The sequence below is a fragment of the Triturus cristatus genome, chromosome 8, assembly GCF_964204655.1.
Source record: "Triturus cristatus chromosome 8, aTriCri1.1, whole genome shotgun sequence".
NCBI classification, from domain to species: Eukaryota; Metazoa; Chordata; class Amphibia; order Caudata; family Salamandridae; genus Triturus; species Triturus cristatus.
Window position 1 is genome coordinate 714157568 of NC_140591.1, and position 15725 is coordinate 714173292.

The window sequence follows — 15725 nt, forward strand, 5'->3', positions numbered from 1 at the left end:
ATAACCCCAATAGCAGATCTTTTTATTTCAGTAGGCATTAGAGATTCGCTTTTATCTATACAAAACTGGACAAAGGCTGGGTTTCATAAACTTTGTGATTTTCTTCGGAATGATAGATGGTTGACTGTAAGGGAGATGTCGCAATTAGTTCCCGGCAACTTCCTTCTCCTTGGTTCTTATAATATTATCATAAATTTTTTTAGCAAGCTAGATCTCCCTCAGATTATTGGTCAGAAACAGCTAGTATTAGACCTGCTGGAAGAGAGGGTAGTTAAAAAGCCGGGGGATTGGAAAAAATGCCTAGCCGTAATCAAAGGGGCACACTTGGCGGATAAGGCCGCAACAAAATGGGGTAAACATGAGGACTTGGAAATCTCAGTTAACACATGGACCACAATTAATAAACTAAATTTCAGTGCAGTTAGAGGGCCAACTGGAGGAGGATGCTATATTTTAGCAAGTGGTTACTATATAGAACCCCTTGTTTTGTAGCTAAAGTCTATCCCAATCAATCGGGACATTGTTTTCGGTGTCATACTCACCCTGCAGCAAATTGGACCCACATAATTTTACATTGCCCCAGGATCTAGAAGTTTTGGAACGATATTTTTGAATATCTAACAACAGAATGTTCAATGTCTATCGGATTTAATGATCGACTAATAGTTTGGGGCTATGATTCAGATCTAGGGCTTCCCATGAAGGTGATTAAATTGTTATATATTTGTAGGGCAGTTGCTCGATCACTCCTTCTTCAAAGGTGACGGACTGATTTAATACCAACTAAGATCGATTGGGTTCGGAAAATGAGACAAGTTAAAAGAAGTGAACGAATTTATGCTTCACGGATAGGAGGACTGAAGCAATTTGAGAAGATCTGGCAATGGTATTTTGATTCTGATTCTTAAGTCAGTATTTTATTGTTTGTATTTTTTTTTTTTTGTGTGGATGTTTTATGATCTATTAACCCCTTCCCCGCTCATGACGGAACCACTCCGTCATGAGCCACGGTTGCGCTGTGCTCATGACGGAGTGGTTCCGTCATGCTACGGCCGTTGGAGGCCGCTCCGCCCACGCGGCGCTAATTCCCCGCCTGTGCGGGCGATTAGCGCAGTGGGCGGAGACGTGACGGAACCACTCCGTCATGAGCACAGCTCAACCGTGGCTCGTGACGGAGTGGTTCCGTCACGAGCACAGCGCCACCGCGCTGCCCCCAACCCCCCCCCCCCCAGCGCCGCGGCGGAATTCCTGCCGCGGCGAAGGGGTTAATGTCACCCTTTTGTTTTTTGTTTTTTTACCCCTTCGGATTTTATGGACTGTAAAGGATGTATATTTGTATTTAATGCTATTTGATATTGGTTTTCAAAAATAAAAAGAAAGAAGGCTCCCTACTTGGACAGGGTGCACACCACTTTCAACTAGAGACCCCCATTTCTAACACATGGGAGTAACGTCAACAAGTGGTTAATTGTAGGTCACTTTTATATTGATCAAGGGCATGCAGGTACATGTTTTATTGATAGACAAATCAGAGTGAGCACTGTTTCGTTAGATTCTTCTGGACTACCATGCACCTGACTTCAAAGCACATCTTCACGATCAAACAGACATCCTAAGCCGTTGCAAAGAAGACTGGTCCCTCCCCAAGGAATGAAATGGCCCTAGCTTTGACTGCTACCGAGGTTGCAGGTTGTAGTCGTGGCTGGTAGGGGTAGCTGCAAGATATTGATTTCCTTGCATATCTGCTGCAGGGACAGAGATTTACAAATTACCATTGCGAATCACAAAAATCACAGGGATGGTGGCCTGCTAAGGTCAGCAGACCATCATCTCTGTGATTGCTCTTAAATAAAGCAATCTTTTTTTTTGTAAAGCAGCACGTTTTCCTTAAAGGAAAACGGGATGCTTTACAATAAGAACATATAATATAACTAACAAATTGCTAGTACTGCGACTGTAATTCGATCTCAACATTGTTTATGAGACGACATTTTAAGATAAAACAAAAAATGTAGAAAAGGTTTGTTTTTTTGAATTAATCAAAATATTTTTTTATTTTTCAGTTATTTTAAGCTTCCATCTAAAAGAACAAATTTGAGACCTTAGCCGTCTATTTAATGACAGGTTTTTTAAGAATTCTTTTTTCACACCATTCAGTGAAACGTATCATTCAAACTTCTCAAGCATCCCATTCATTCGTGAAGTGATATTGTGTACATACGTTCTAGACCCATTCAAAACAAACAAACAAATACTATGACAATTAACCCCTTCCATGCTGCGCAAATTCCGCCGCTGTGCTGACGGAATCTTGCGCGGGCGTGGTCATGACGGAACGGTTCCGTCATGAGCACAGCTCAACCGTGGCTCATGACGGAACCGTTCCGTCATGAGCACCGAAGGGGTTAAATGAACTCTGATCAAATCTTTCTGATTGGACCACAGAAACAATTGTTTATCCTATTAAACTCTAAGTTATTTCATTTTGGAATTATTCAAAATTTCATGTGGTCTCTTGTCGAGGGTCTAGAACGTATGTACACAATATCACTTCACGAATGAATGGGATGCTTGAGAAGTTTGAATGATACGTTTCACTGAATGGTGTGAAAAAATAATTCTTAAAAAACCTGTCATTAAATAGACGGCTAAGGTCTCAAATTTGTTCTTTTAGATGGAAGCTTAAAATAACTGAAAAATAAAAAAAATATTTTGATTAATTCAAAAAAACAAAGCTTTTCTACATTTTTTGTTTCATCTTAAAATGTCTTCTCATAAAAAATGTTGAGATCGAATTACAGTCGCAGTACTGGCAATTTGTTAGTTATATTAGATGAGTGGCTCAGCTTTACTGCCTTAGGCCCACCTCCAGTGTTTGTTCACGCTTACAATAAGAACAAGCATTTGCAATGCAATAGGTCTTGGTTCTCTTAAGCAACGACTACAAGTACAAAATGTGTGTTTATGCACCGCTTGCAGGTTTTTAAAGCACATATATAAAAGGCATAGTCATGTTGACATTTGTTTTAAAGTAGTCCAGACCATATATGTTATTTCTGCATTCACATTTATTGAATGTTGAATTTGTTTTGTAAAACAGCCATATTATGTCTCTTAAAGGGATAGGTGCTCCTTTCAAAAATAAATTTGACATTTAGCGACTGGTACTGTGGAAGCATCTGCTTTGCCAATGGTTTACCACCGGTTTTTGATAGTCAGAAATGTATAAATGGGATGCGTCTGCTAAGCATTGACACATTCCACAGCGAATCACAACAAAGAGTGTAACACTCTTCCGTTTGTAGTTCTTTATGAGAATCATGCTGCACTTTTGGAGAGTTAAAAAGAGATAGTCGACTTTATCATCATTACTACAAATTTAGAGGGAAGAGCTATTTACATTTCCCTTTGCTACGGCTTTACACTTGTCACCACTACCTCTGAATTGGGGATAAAAGCACATGAAGAAAATGTAATGATATATACAGAAACAATAACTGCACGCAATAATGACCACTTTTTGCACCCCGCTATAAATTGGGTGCAAAGTTTCACCACAAATATATTGTTATTGGTATTTAGGTAGGTAGCTGTATGTTTAAGTAAAGATTTAGGTTAAAGCTTAAAATGAAAACGCAGTGGTAAATGCATTAGGTTTCGCGTATAGGATTAATAATAAGTTAAGAGGTGTGGCAGCAGTGTATGAGTGCAGGAAGAATGGTGTGAGTGCTCTTTGTGTAGGGTGAGTTGTGTTAAAATGAAGGACTATGGACATTTGAGTTGAGGAAGTATTCGTATTTGTTTAAATTATAATATTACACATTGTGAGGCTTTAAGTCATGCAGTACACGTGCAGGCCAGAACCACAAGTTAAAGCCTATTGAAGCAAAAGCTTGTTTAGAATCTGAAGAACAAGGGGTGAGGAGGGAGCATAAGGCAACCTCGAGATATGCTAATGCTGCATCCACGCATTCCCTTCACTCAGGAATGACTCAGAGCATGCCAGAGTCCCGGGCATCCACCAAGAGCAACACATATAAACAAACACTGACAAATCCAAGTGGTCTTGCATTGGTGAAAGCCTTTTGGCTTTGTTAATGCTCTTTTAATTTTCCTATTGTTTTGAAGTCAGCCAATCGCTGAAGTGCACTGGCCAACCGTGGTGTATGCTGTAGTGATGGAAGAAAATGCGAATGACGCAACAGCAGTTTAATGGAAGAAGATGACTGAATGAAAGTACATAATTTTAATAAATTAAAATGTCTTGACCGACATCAACATAACTTAAAAGGAAAATGTCTAGTAAGCGAAAATAGGGTTACTGGCAAGGGTAGTCAGTGCACTGATACAAGTGAAAGACTTAGATCCAGGGCGCCAGGCGAGGGAGGATGGGCCTCATTAAGAAAGTACTGGACCGAGAAGGCCGATAATGAGTTAAGAGAAAATGCATTTCGATCCAAGGTATAATTGTTTGTGGTGTTCCTGAGTTGACGAGTTAGGGTCTGCTCGTGCAATGATGGTTTGAAAAAAAAATAAGTTATTTTTCGAATTTCTATATTTGCGTTCCCTTATATTTTCACTATTTTTTTTACAGTTTAAGGAAATGGAAGCTATTATTAAAAAGCGACATCCAACATTTTTACTTGTGTAAATTTATGCTGCTGCAACGGCAGATGACTCGAGCACAGCGAATCTATCTTCTAATAAGGGGTGTTCCCTGCCAAGGCATTTTTGTGAACTGATGAACCAGATAAGGGTGGCTTTTGCACTAAAACTGCTCTGTGTTTAGACATCCTGGGTGATTTATCCTAATTATAAGTCACGTTGGGCCATATGTAGGTAGCATCACATTTACCGATTCATAAACACCGAATTTTACCGATTCGGTATTTATGAATCGGTAAATGTGATGTAGGTAATGATTCGGTAAATTTTACCGAATCGGAAAAATTCGGTAAATATGAATCGGTATTTACCGATTCGGTAATGGGGCATACCTTCCCATTGATTCCTATGGGCCTGGAGGCCCATAGGAATCAATGGGAAGCCAGTCACCATTACCGATTCGGTAAATACCGATTCGGTAATGGGGGGAGCATATACAAGGGTGGCAGGGTGTCACATTGACACCCTGTTGCACCCCTGATTCTTGCATGTGTGCACATGTGGCGCACATACATGCCCTAAGGGCATGTATGTCTGCCACATGGCACTCTTACATCTGCAAAATATTGCGTTTTGCAAGGTATTTGTTATTTATCACCAACCTGTATTTGGTGGTAAATAACAAATTCTTAATAGTAATTTGCACTCTTTAGAGTGCTCCCTACATTCAGGATTCGGTATTTACCGAATCGGTATTTTACCGATTCGGTAATTTACCGAATCCTGAATTATGCCTCCTACATCCCAAATAGCTAAATACCGGTCGGTAACGGGATATTTACCGAATTTCGGCCGTTACCGACCGGTATTTAGCTACCTACATGAGGCCCCAAGTGTTTTATATCCAATGGGTTAGAAACAATGACTTAGTGCAGACATTTAACAATGCAGTTGGCACCCGTTTGAGAAGACATTAGGCGCGTAATCCCATTCATTTCAGAAGGCGAAGCATGGAACCTTCAGCACAGGGTGGTATAGTGAAGAAAAAGTATGTAATCAAGACAGCCAGGGGTCGGAGGATTAAACAAACAAGCATTGGCATAGCTAATAGGTCTCGGCTTTGGGACCTTATAAGTGTTTAGCCATGCAACACTTGATGTTGTTGCACCAAGGATATTGTGCTGGATAACTAAACACTTATAAGGTCCCAAAGGCGAGACCTATTGGCTATGCCAATGCTTGTTTACCCTACTAACTCAGTAGAAGTTCATGGGAAAATAACTTTCCCCCTCATTCTGATGCAAAATTTCCCTGTATGTGCCCGAATCTTGGCACATATGTAGAACATGTCTGCATAGCTGCCAAGTGACCCCACTTTATGCACCACACCTCTGGCCAGAACAGACTTTTGAACGAAAATACGACTTTGGATTCTGGGTCTTGCAGGTTTATATTTTCCAATTCAATGATGGGCCTACCAGTCCCAGCATGCACAGTGCTGTTGGCTAATGGCCGTTGGGCGGCCTGGGGACATTGTTTTATCCAGGGCTAAATGCTTCATTTATTTTTGCTGTTAATTGTGCCTTGTTGAGAAATGAAACCTCAATTGCTAGAGACTGCAGAAACAATGTTCTAGACGGAGATTTAAATAGAACCCACTGAACACTTTTTTTTGGGGGGGGGGGGAGGAGGGGGGTGGAATAATGTTTTTTTTTTAAACCAAAAGGTACATGACATTAGGAGATAGGAGATGAGAGTTGGAGGCGCGGAAGGGGGGGGGGAGTCTTTTTGTGTGGAAACAACACAGCCCTGCAGCGGCTAGACTGTGGCATGTTTGGCGTTTCAGTTAATAAAATAATAAACACAATTTATTAGTGCTTAGAATATTTTGGAATGCAACCAGTTATTAGCGTGTATCCGTCTCCATCTCGTTTCTATCGTTTGCTGCACAGTGTGCCTAGAGAAAATGTATTGTGCAGCGGGTGCTAAACAAACTCCTCCCCACGCGTGAATGCACAAACGCTAAAACTCACAGGAAAACATTAAAATCCCCCCCCACCCCCTCCACCAACAAATATTCATGACTTGCTGCCTCTATGATACTAAAGCAGAAAGCAAAAGAGTTAAGATCTCAGCTCTAGCGCCCGTGACACTCGGTGTGATCTTAGTGTACTAGCAGATGGTTTATTTGCTGCGCCGTGGCAGATGCTAGCATAGTGCAGACAGGTGCGCACGAGGGAAGCGAGAAAAGAAAGATAACTAAAAATATATTATTCGCAAGTCGCGCAGATGCTGCGGTGGATGAGGCGCATTTGTTTTTTATTAAATATTTAGCTACTCTTTAGATCTAAAAATGGTCTACAGAGAAACACTCCACTGCCTTGCGAGTAACAGGCAGCGCACTGGGAGATGGTGCTACATCGATGCAAGGCGGGGGTGGTAAAGCCTTTGTATTGATTTATAATAAATTACCTTTGAGTTCGCTGCAAAGGCGCCATTTCCAATGTCTGTCATTGAAATAAGGGACCGTGGCTCATAATATAAATGGATCTGAGTCAATGCGTTCGAATGGTGATTGCTAAAGTTTGTAAAACGGTAAATACGCCCTCGCCTAGCTGGGAAAACACGGTGTGGCTGTGCTACTGGCCTCGTCAGTAAACACATTATACATACAATGGGGCACGTAAAAACAGATTGGCCAGGCAGCCGCTGTAAACAAGCTACTGTGTCTCAGAGAGACAGACAGAAGGGAAAACAAATAGTGCTTCCCCAGTAAATAAAGGCACTAGTGTAACGCCGCGGGTAAAAGATCCAATCCCTCAGGACGTAGATAAAAGGAGACAGGGTGGCAACAATAAGGGAGTGACATGCCTTCAGTGCAATCATTGCACTGCCTTTGGCATAATTCGTGACGCAAAACAACGCGCACAAATCAAAAGTTAAGGCGAAGCTGGGACGAGGCTTCTGGAATCGTATCGATTCCAAGAAGCCTCGTATGACGAGGCAGCTCATGCGCTGCTTACGTCAGGCCGAGACCTAAAAAGGATATCTCCAGAGATGTGAAAATATTTGCTGAGAAAGAGGGAGCAGGGTTTTAAAACTTGATTCAAGCAATGCTCAGTAGGTTCACGAGGAACTTTAAAAATAGTTTTTTTCCTTTTACATAGGTAAAGTAGAGAATGCTGCGTAACACTTTGATCCCCCAACTGGGAACTTGGGGAGCCAGGTTTGAATGTCGCCCTCGCCTTAACATACTGTGATTCTACGCACTTCAGTTAATCTGAGCCTGCCTACGAGAAAATGAATATGTCCTTGTGTAACATAACTGGAGCTCATTTAAAGTGCTCCAATACCTCAGTGTCGAGTTAAAGTTATATACAATTTAAAGGGGGACCCCTTCCCATTTGTGAATGGGTTACCACCTACTTGAAGTAGGAGGTAAAATTCGAATGTTTTATGACCGCATTTCGGTCTCAAAACATTCATACATACCGATGCGATTCGGTATTAGGAATGGACGCCCTAAACACGCCACTCTCTATTACCGAATTGCAACCCAAATTGCGATTTGTTAACATGTTACTGAATCGCAATTTGAGTTTGATACATGTGCTACGGACCTCATCCTCTTTTCTGGAAATCCGGAAGGGATTAAGACCTGGCTGTTCGACTGAGGCCCTTGAGCCTCAGCGCCTGGATACCACCTGGGTGATTAGCTGCACCACATATAAATCCATTAATTGATTGGTTCTAAAGAAGGACCCGCCCCCCCAAAAAGATGACCAGTTCTCATATTTAGAAGATCTTCCATAATCTGCTTGCAGCTGGAGAGCAACATCATTAAGCTACAAAGAGATAAGCTTGATAGCCGAGATGGCAGAGCAAATGATGCAGTCTCTGTTCAACATCAGACAAGTGTTGACTACTTCGCTTTTCTCATTAGAATCTCATGTTAATACTCTCACAGATCAACGTTGTGTTCAATGTCGCTTTAGTCAAATTGAAGGAAAGGAGGACACATTTATTAAGGGCATGTGAAGGGTGCATGCCATGGGAATAAAAGTCAAACAAAGTAACTGATTACCTGCAAGATATAGTAGCAAATCTTACATCGTACCCAATGAAGGAGCAGCTGCTCAAGGAGGGCAAAGCACAACCAATACAGTTTTGTCAGGAGCTGTCTGATGGCACTTTACCAGGACCTAATAAATGCAACATTGGTGAAGAGCGGCCAAAATAATTTGCTAACATATGGACTCAGTTTAAGTCAGATACAATACTGTTGTTCTATCCTAGAAGGCATCCAAACATTTGTCAAAGCAGATTCTGCAGATTAATCCAAGAAACTACTGGATGTTGTGAAGTGTGGGAAGCTGGCTCTTTATATGGTATGCCAAAAAGAGTTATGCAGTACACAGAGTCTAGGTATTCCCTTACGAGTGGACATGGGTGTGCTCTAGCAATCCCAAGGTGCTCTTGTAGAGGGTAGTGTGGTTGAGTAGCCCCAGGCTTTTATATAACTTTAGGCACCAAGATCATCAAATTCAGGTATGTACTTTTTTAATTAGCAGCTTTGAAGTAAACATGTTTTTGATACTTTAAATCGTAATTGAAGTACTTTGCGGCATTGTTAACTTAGGGAGAAAACATATGCTGCATACTGTCACTTAACAACGACTTACAGGATACTTCCGCGGCTCTAAAGGTGAGAATGGGGCTTGATCCCAGGCAGCACCAACAGGTCACCTTGGGAGGCACTCAGGCGTCTGGGTGCAGAGGTGTGTTGTTCAGCGTTGGGTCACTTTGATACTTTAAATCGGAATTGAAGCACTTCGTGGTAATGTTAACCTCTCGAAGAAAAACATGTATTGCATTCGGGCACTCAACAGCGACTTATGGGACCAAACTTCTGGACTTAAGATGAGTGTGGGTCAGGGTGCAAGGCAGCACCAAGGGTTCACTTTGGGCAGCCCTGGAGTGGCTGGGTGCATAGGTGCCTTACAGCGTTGGGTACCTTTTTCAAGTCTATGGAGATCGGTCAGAAAAGAGGCAGCAGGCTCCTACTGAGGGACCAATCGGGATAAACCAACAAGGGGCTCAATTCTAGTGATGATCGGGGACGTGGGATGCCTTGATTCACTTCTCCAGGGGCCATGGGCGTCGGGTGCAGAGGTGTCTTTAGGCATCGGATTTTTGTCCCCGGAAGTACTGTCTTTAGAGGCGGCCTGCAATTAGAGGCTGCAGGCGGTGTCGGGAAGTCCACAGTTGGCAAGTTCAAGGTGGGCTTTGTCTGTGGAGGGCCGGGGGACCACGTTGGCACCGTTGGCCCACTTTGGCCCCCTTCAGCTCGGAAGTACGGGTGCAGTGGTGATTAGAGGTGTCGAGTTTTTCGGTCTGGAGCACTCACAGTCTTCTTTGGGGTGCCTGCCGGATGAATGAAAGCACCTTTACTGCTCCACTGGAGTTCTTTAGTCTTTATTGAAGGCAGGCAATCCTCCCAGGCTTCGGAGACACAACAGCTGCAGGACGAGATGTCTTTGGGACAGTTTTGATGGATAAAAGCAGACAGGCCGGTAGGGCTGGTGCCAAGTCAGTTGCTCTTCCTCTGTCTTTTGCTTTCACCTTTTTTCAGTGTCCTTCTTCCTCATAGGTTGTTAAGATCTCAGGACCACGTTGACACCGTTGGCATACTTCAGCTCGGGTGCAGTGGTGCATTCCGGTGTTGGGTTTTCGCGGTCTTGAAGCCTCACAGCTCAGTCTTTGGTACCTGCAAGATGCAAGGAACAGTTTCTCGTGCACACCCACAATGCCCATAGCCATATTGCCGTTGACTTCTACTTCAACCCTAATAAGTGAATACTCATTGACAATCAAGTCATTGACAATGGTACCAGGGAGAATTAAGATACTTTGTCTCGACCAAAGTTGTACAAGCACCGACATCCCTCCTTTCAGGAACCTTCCTACCAATTATAACTTTCTCACTGACAAACCCCATTGTAAATTTAGTTAAGAGCATCTGCTTTTCTCTCTCAGATTTACATAGTGACTAGATTAAGTGCCACTGGACCCTCACTGGTACCCATGCCTACTGATAGCACACTGCCTGTCAACTGTGTTACTAGCATTGGGTAAAAGCACACTATCTTGGGCAAAGAGGGGGTCCCCTTCTTCTTTTTATCGTTGTAACTAGGAACCAAGATTTCCTTATGCTTCTGGCTTGCCTGAGAGCCATGGGAACCTGGCCCTTTCCTTCCAGTTTGGAACCATTCCATTGGTAGTTCTTCTCCCCTTTAGACTTGGATCCATGCTGCTCTGGCTGTTTGAATAACTCATAAGCTAACCACTTGTCAACCAAAACGCAAGTGTATCTGGATCATTTTCTGTCACATCATTCAAGTACTGCCTGAGTGAGGTGGAGCACTTCTCCTTCAGTTTCTCTGCCGCCATCAACTGGTTAAGGGACTGATAGTCCATCACTTCCATCCCACTCTCCCACTTACATTTAAATCACAACTTATATAATGGATTCTGTTCTCAAACTCTCAACCGTCTTCTTGTTTTCACTAGAACTCTGAAGGGGTTGGACCGATTTTAGCCCAAAAGACCTAATCAGAGCTTTCTTCATGCACTCATATGTCAGACTGTCATTCTCCGACATCCTTCCAGTGACCTCTGTCCCTTCACTAATAAGGCAGCTTCATAGAGTATCTGCCCTAGATTTCTCATTTGAACTTTACACCTTGCATGCAATCTCGAAATTGTGGAACCACCCCAAAATGAAAGTTCCTGGTACATACATACACACTTATCAACTCCTTGGGTACCTTAGTGGTAGGCTCTTTGAACTTAGAGGGACTTTCTTTTCCCAGAGCTAAACAGTTTTTCTGCTGCTGTCCTGAATTTCTCTTTTGCCTTGGCTCTCTGCTGCTTTCCAGGCCACCATCTCTCTTTTCACTGGTCTTTCAGCTACCCTGTTCCTGGGCCCACTCAGCATGTCTATCCTTTTATCAGTCCTATTTTTCTTGGTGAGATGCACTAGTTTCTCCATCTTGAACACTCTAGACTTTTTCTCCCACTCTTCTTTATGTTTCTGGACTACTAGCTCAAGGTTTTGGGTCTCAATGAAGTCTAACCTACTGTGGCAGGGAGCCGGGTGCAAATCTAAGGTGTTCAAGATGGCCCCCCAAGGATCAGACTGCAAGCAGGGAAATGAGCAATCTAGAGGTGGGAGAAAGGAACTAGTCTAGGTAGAAAGAGGTGTGAACCTCCAGTGTGCCAGGAGAAAAGATAACCATGAAAAGAGAAGGTGAGAGAAGCAGGAAGCGAAGGCGAAGAGTACAGAGGGATCTCAGAGGAGAGCCAAGGTATGGGATCTGTGAGGACCTTTGGATGGAAGAAGCCAGCTTTGGAGGGATTATTGAGGTTTTTGGACATCAGATACAGAAGCCTACACATATTGAGATTCGACCACCAGGTTCCAACAATGTGCATGCCCAGCAGTCTGAGTGAAGAAGCTGATGCTGTTCAGTTTGCCGCAGTCCGAGAGGAGGACTGTGGTAAAAGGCCAGTGTAGTGGACTTTGTGGCTTAGAAGGGCTAATTGGTGGCAGTAAGGGCATGGTGAGGAAAACAAGTTTGCTTTGATAGGAAATTTAACTAAGACGTGCGTGGTTAGGACTGGGCAAGGTGAGGGCTCTAGTCCTAACTCAATATTAGTGTGCCTTAACACAGGGTAATAGTGATGCATCGTCAGTAGCAATATAGTAGTATTAAGAACTGTGTTTTCGTTTCTTTTGAGGGGACCCAAGTTTTTTCCATGTTGCAGGCAAGATGCATGAAACCTGTGAAAACAGTGTTCTGGGAAGCAAATCCAACACAAAATATCAGACCTGTGATATTTGGATTGGGTTTTAAAAACAAAAAATATTATTAAAGAGGCATTACTTTGAAAACACTCCGAGTACTGCTGTGGTTGTGAGAACCCACTACAGCTATCGAAGGAAACGATCCTTGGAACAAAGGACATGAATATCCTGGAATATCCTGATAACACCAAGCAAGCACCTGATTCTTCCAAGAAGAAATGGGATAATAAAAAACAAAAAAATAGAGAGAATAGATCACAATCCAGGGGTGGGTCTCCTCAACAGGAGCCGTCCGAAAGAAGGTGCAACCTTAGGAATCGTGATAACATTAAGAAACCTGACCAGTATCAGGATATTGCTACATGTTCCTCTCATTCCTTTCAGTGTTCATCAAAAAACTCAGAGAGGGAAAGACGGTTAGAACACAGACAAGAAGAACGGACAAAGTCCAGAGACACACGTCGTACTTCCGACTATAATATCAAAAAAGAAGATAAACCAAAATCAAAACCTCAATTTAAAAAGAAGAAGGAAGCAGGTCTTAAAGTTGGACATGCCCAGAATTCTGAGGAATCAAATTCTGAATGGGGAATGGGCTCTGACGATGCTAGACAGCGCTGCTAGACAGCGCTGCAGAACTAACAATAGCTCCTCAGAACCTGATGGAATTTCTGGTGACAGCAGAGTTGAAAGAACACATCACGGTGGAGCCACATCGGTTATATGAAATAACACTCCAAATGGAGGGGGAAAAACCCAGAACAATGAAAGGTCTCTTTTGGGAGAACTTGACTTTTGGCTATGACATCCATTTGGCTGAAAAAGATTGACCGCCTGAGATTATAATGGAGGGCAAAAGGGAGATACGGTAATTTTACCTGCTTTTTCCAACCTTGTTCCAGTATACTTACAACATTCATACGCGCAGGAGTGGGCGGTAGCACTTGCTCCAGCATTACATCGCAACCATGTAGGGTGGGATGCTGTGTCACCTCGGGGTAACATTTTTTCTTCGAGAGGAGGATTACGAGCTTGTAACATCCCTGGGCAGGTACGTGAGCACTTTGCCGATCAGAATTAGGCTCGAGGGCTTGAAATGGGAAAACAGAGGAAGGGATTCTACGGGCGGAATGCTTTAATGAGGAGGGGAGGAATTCACAACGGAAGCAAACAACTGGGGGTTCAGCAACAGCGCGCTATATAGAGGGGTTATTTACACGTGTTTAAACGCGAGTGGCTGGCTTTTTTTTAAAAAAAGGTTTCCTACAAATATACAGGAAAAGATGATAGTTAGCCAAGAGGTTTCAAGGTACAGTGTAGAAGGGGGTGGTTATGGGGGAATAAAAGTGAGGGGGATGTTTGTTCATTTCATTTTGGCTGCACATTTAAGCACACTAATTTTTAAAGAACAACAGATTATTGTTGTTAGCAGCAACATTGTTTAACAGAAGTAATATGTCAATATGTAGGAGTTGATTATTAATTACAAATATGTTTTATTTGTAATTACCCCTGACGAAGGACTCGCAGAGTCCGAAATGCATTGGGTTTCAATAAAGAACATGCCTGGGATGAATCATGTGTTTGTCGTATTTGTGACAGAAGTCCGGATGGTCTCATCATAAATATAGGAAACCTGGAAAATTAGCATGGTTCTTCGAGTGTGGATTAAGTGGAGTTGAACTGGAGCAGATAATTGAATGAATATTTTATGAAACACGGATTAAATTGAAGCATCGTGGACTTGCGTATGTAGCTGTGCGACTGGTTTGGGGCGTAACGACGCCCCACTCATTTAATGCTGTGTCACCTCACCATGTAATCCCAGTAAAAAAGACTCCAGCTCCACAGAGACAGTACCCTATTAAACAAGAAGCGAAAAAGCAAGTCAGGGAGGGGTGTGGCCAAGCCGCAGACAGAAATGGCTGCGCGGCATTGAAGCTCCGCCGGCCGATCCCAGCCCAGCGGCCTTATCCCCCGTCACTCCTGCAGTTATTCTCGCCAGCTTACCCCCAGCTGCTGGCTCGTCATGCGGTGACCACGGCGATCCCATTATATTGTAGCAAGACCTCCTCGGTGCTGATTTCCCGGCGCAAAGAAATAAGAGGGGAGGAGCGAGTGTTGACTGCTGCCGAAGGCCCTTTCCCAATGGCGCCGATGGGGGGAATATCCTGGCTGAAGGAGGACACCAGATTGCAGCAAACTGTGATTGCGGTGGTGAGTGCACCGGGCGCTGCTGCTCTCCCGCATTCTCCCCCGCCTAATCGTAACTCCTGCCGGGACGCGGCGTCGCACGACCACTCTGGATTGCGCAACTTGTTCCTGCCCCCTCCCTGAGGCCCTGCGGCGGAGCCCGGGAGACGGCCGCCCGGTCGGTTGTGGGCCTAGAGTAGGGGGAAGAAGAGAGCTTCCATACCGCCCCCAGCGCCCGGTTGCCACCCTCTTGGCCGCCTCTCCTGCCTGCCTGCATGGATCTGCTGTATTTCATGCTGAGCCCGGTGCCCTGGCTGATGCCTGCAGTGTGGAGCCTGCGACTCCGATAAATGTAGTACACCATCACATAACAGAAGCGGGCAGCCTCACCCGGTGCTTTGGCCTGCGCGCTGCCTCCTACACGACGCAGGCTGTCTGCGCACTGCCCTCCTCCAGCCGACCCACGGGCCCAGACTCTCCACAGCGCTACACTACAACACTACTCACATTCACTCAGTTGAGAGGATCTGCCACCACGATCGATCCTTGCGGCGGCTTTCATCACCCTTACAGACTGTTCAGTCAGTGCCCTAACCTTCTCTCTGCGCCCAGAACCTGACCCCATTCTCCCAATTCACCGCTTTGGCCGCAGATCCCAGCCTCCACCTTCATACAGACAGGGGAGAGCTCTGCCGCCACCTCCACTGCGGGCTCACGCTGCAGCATGGGCCGCAAAGATCTCAAGCAGCGGACCCTCCCCTTTGAAAGGCTTGCAGAGAAGGATTCTGAGGGTAGCTCCACAATGGCGGATGGTGGCCAGGGCCCAGACCATGCTGACAACCCCTCTGCGCAATCCTCTTTAGTCCTGCAGGAAATGAGGGCGGGCTATAGGTCGCTAGATGGGCAATTCAATGCCTTGGAAAAACAACTTGAAAGCCTAGGGGAAAAGATACAGGTCAATGACAGGTGCCTAGATGTGGCGGAGGTGGGAATATCTCACATCGAGGATGGCACAGCGCAGTCCCTCAAACGACTGGAGAGAGTAGAGCGGATCCTCAAG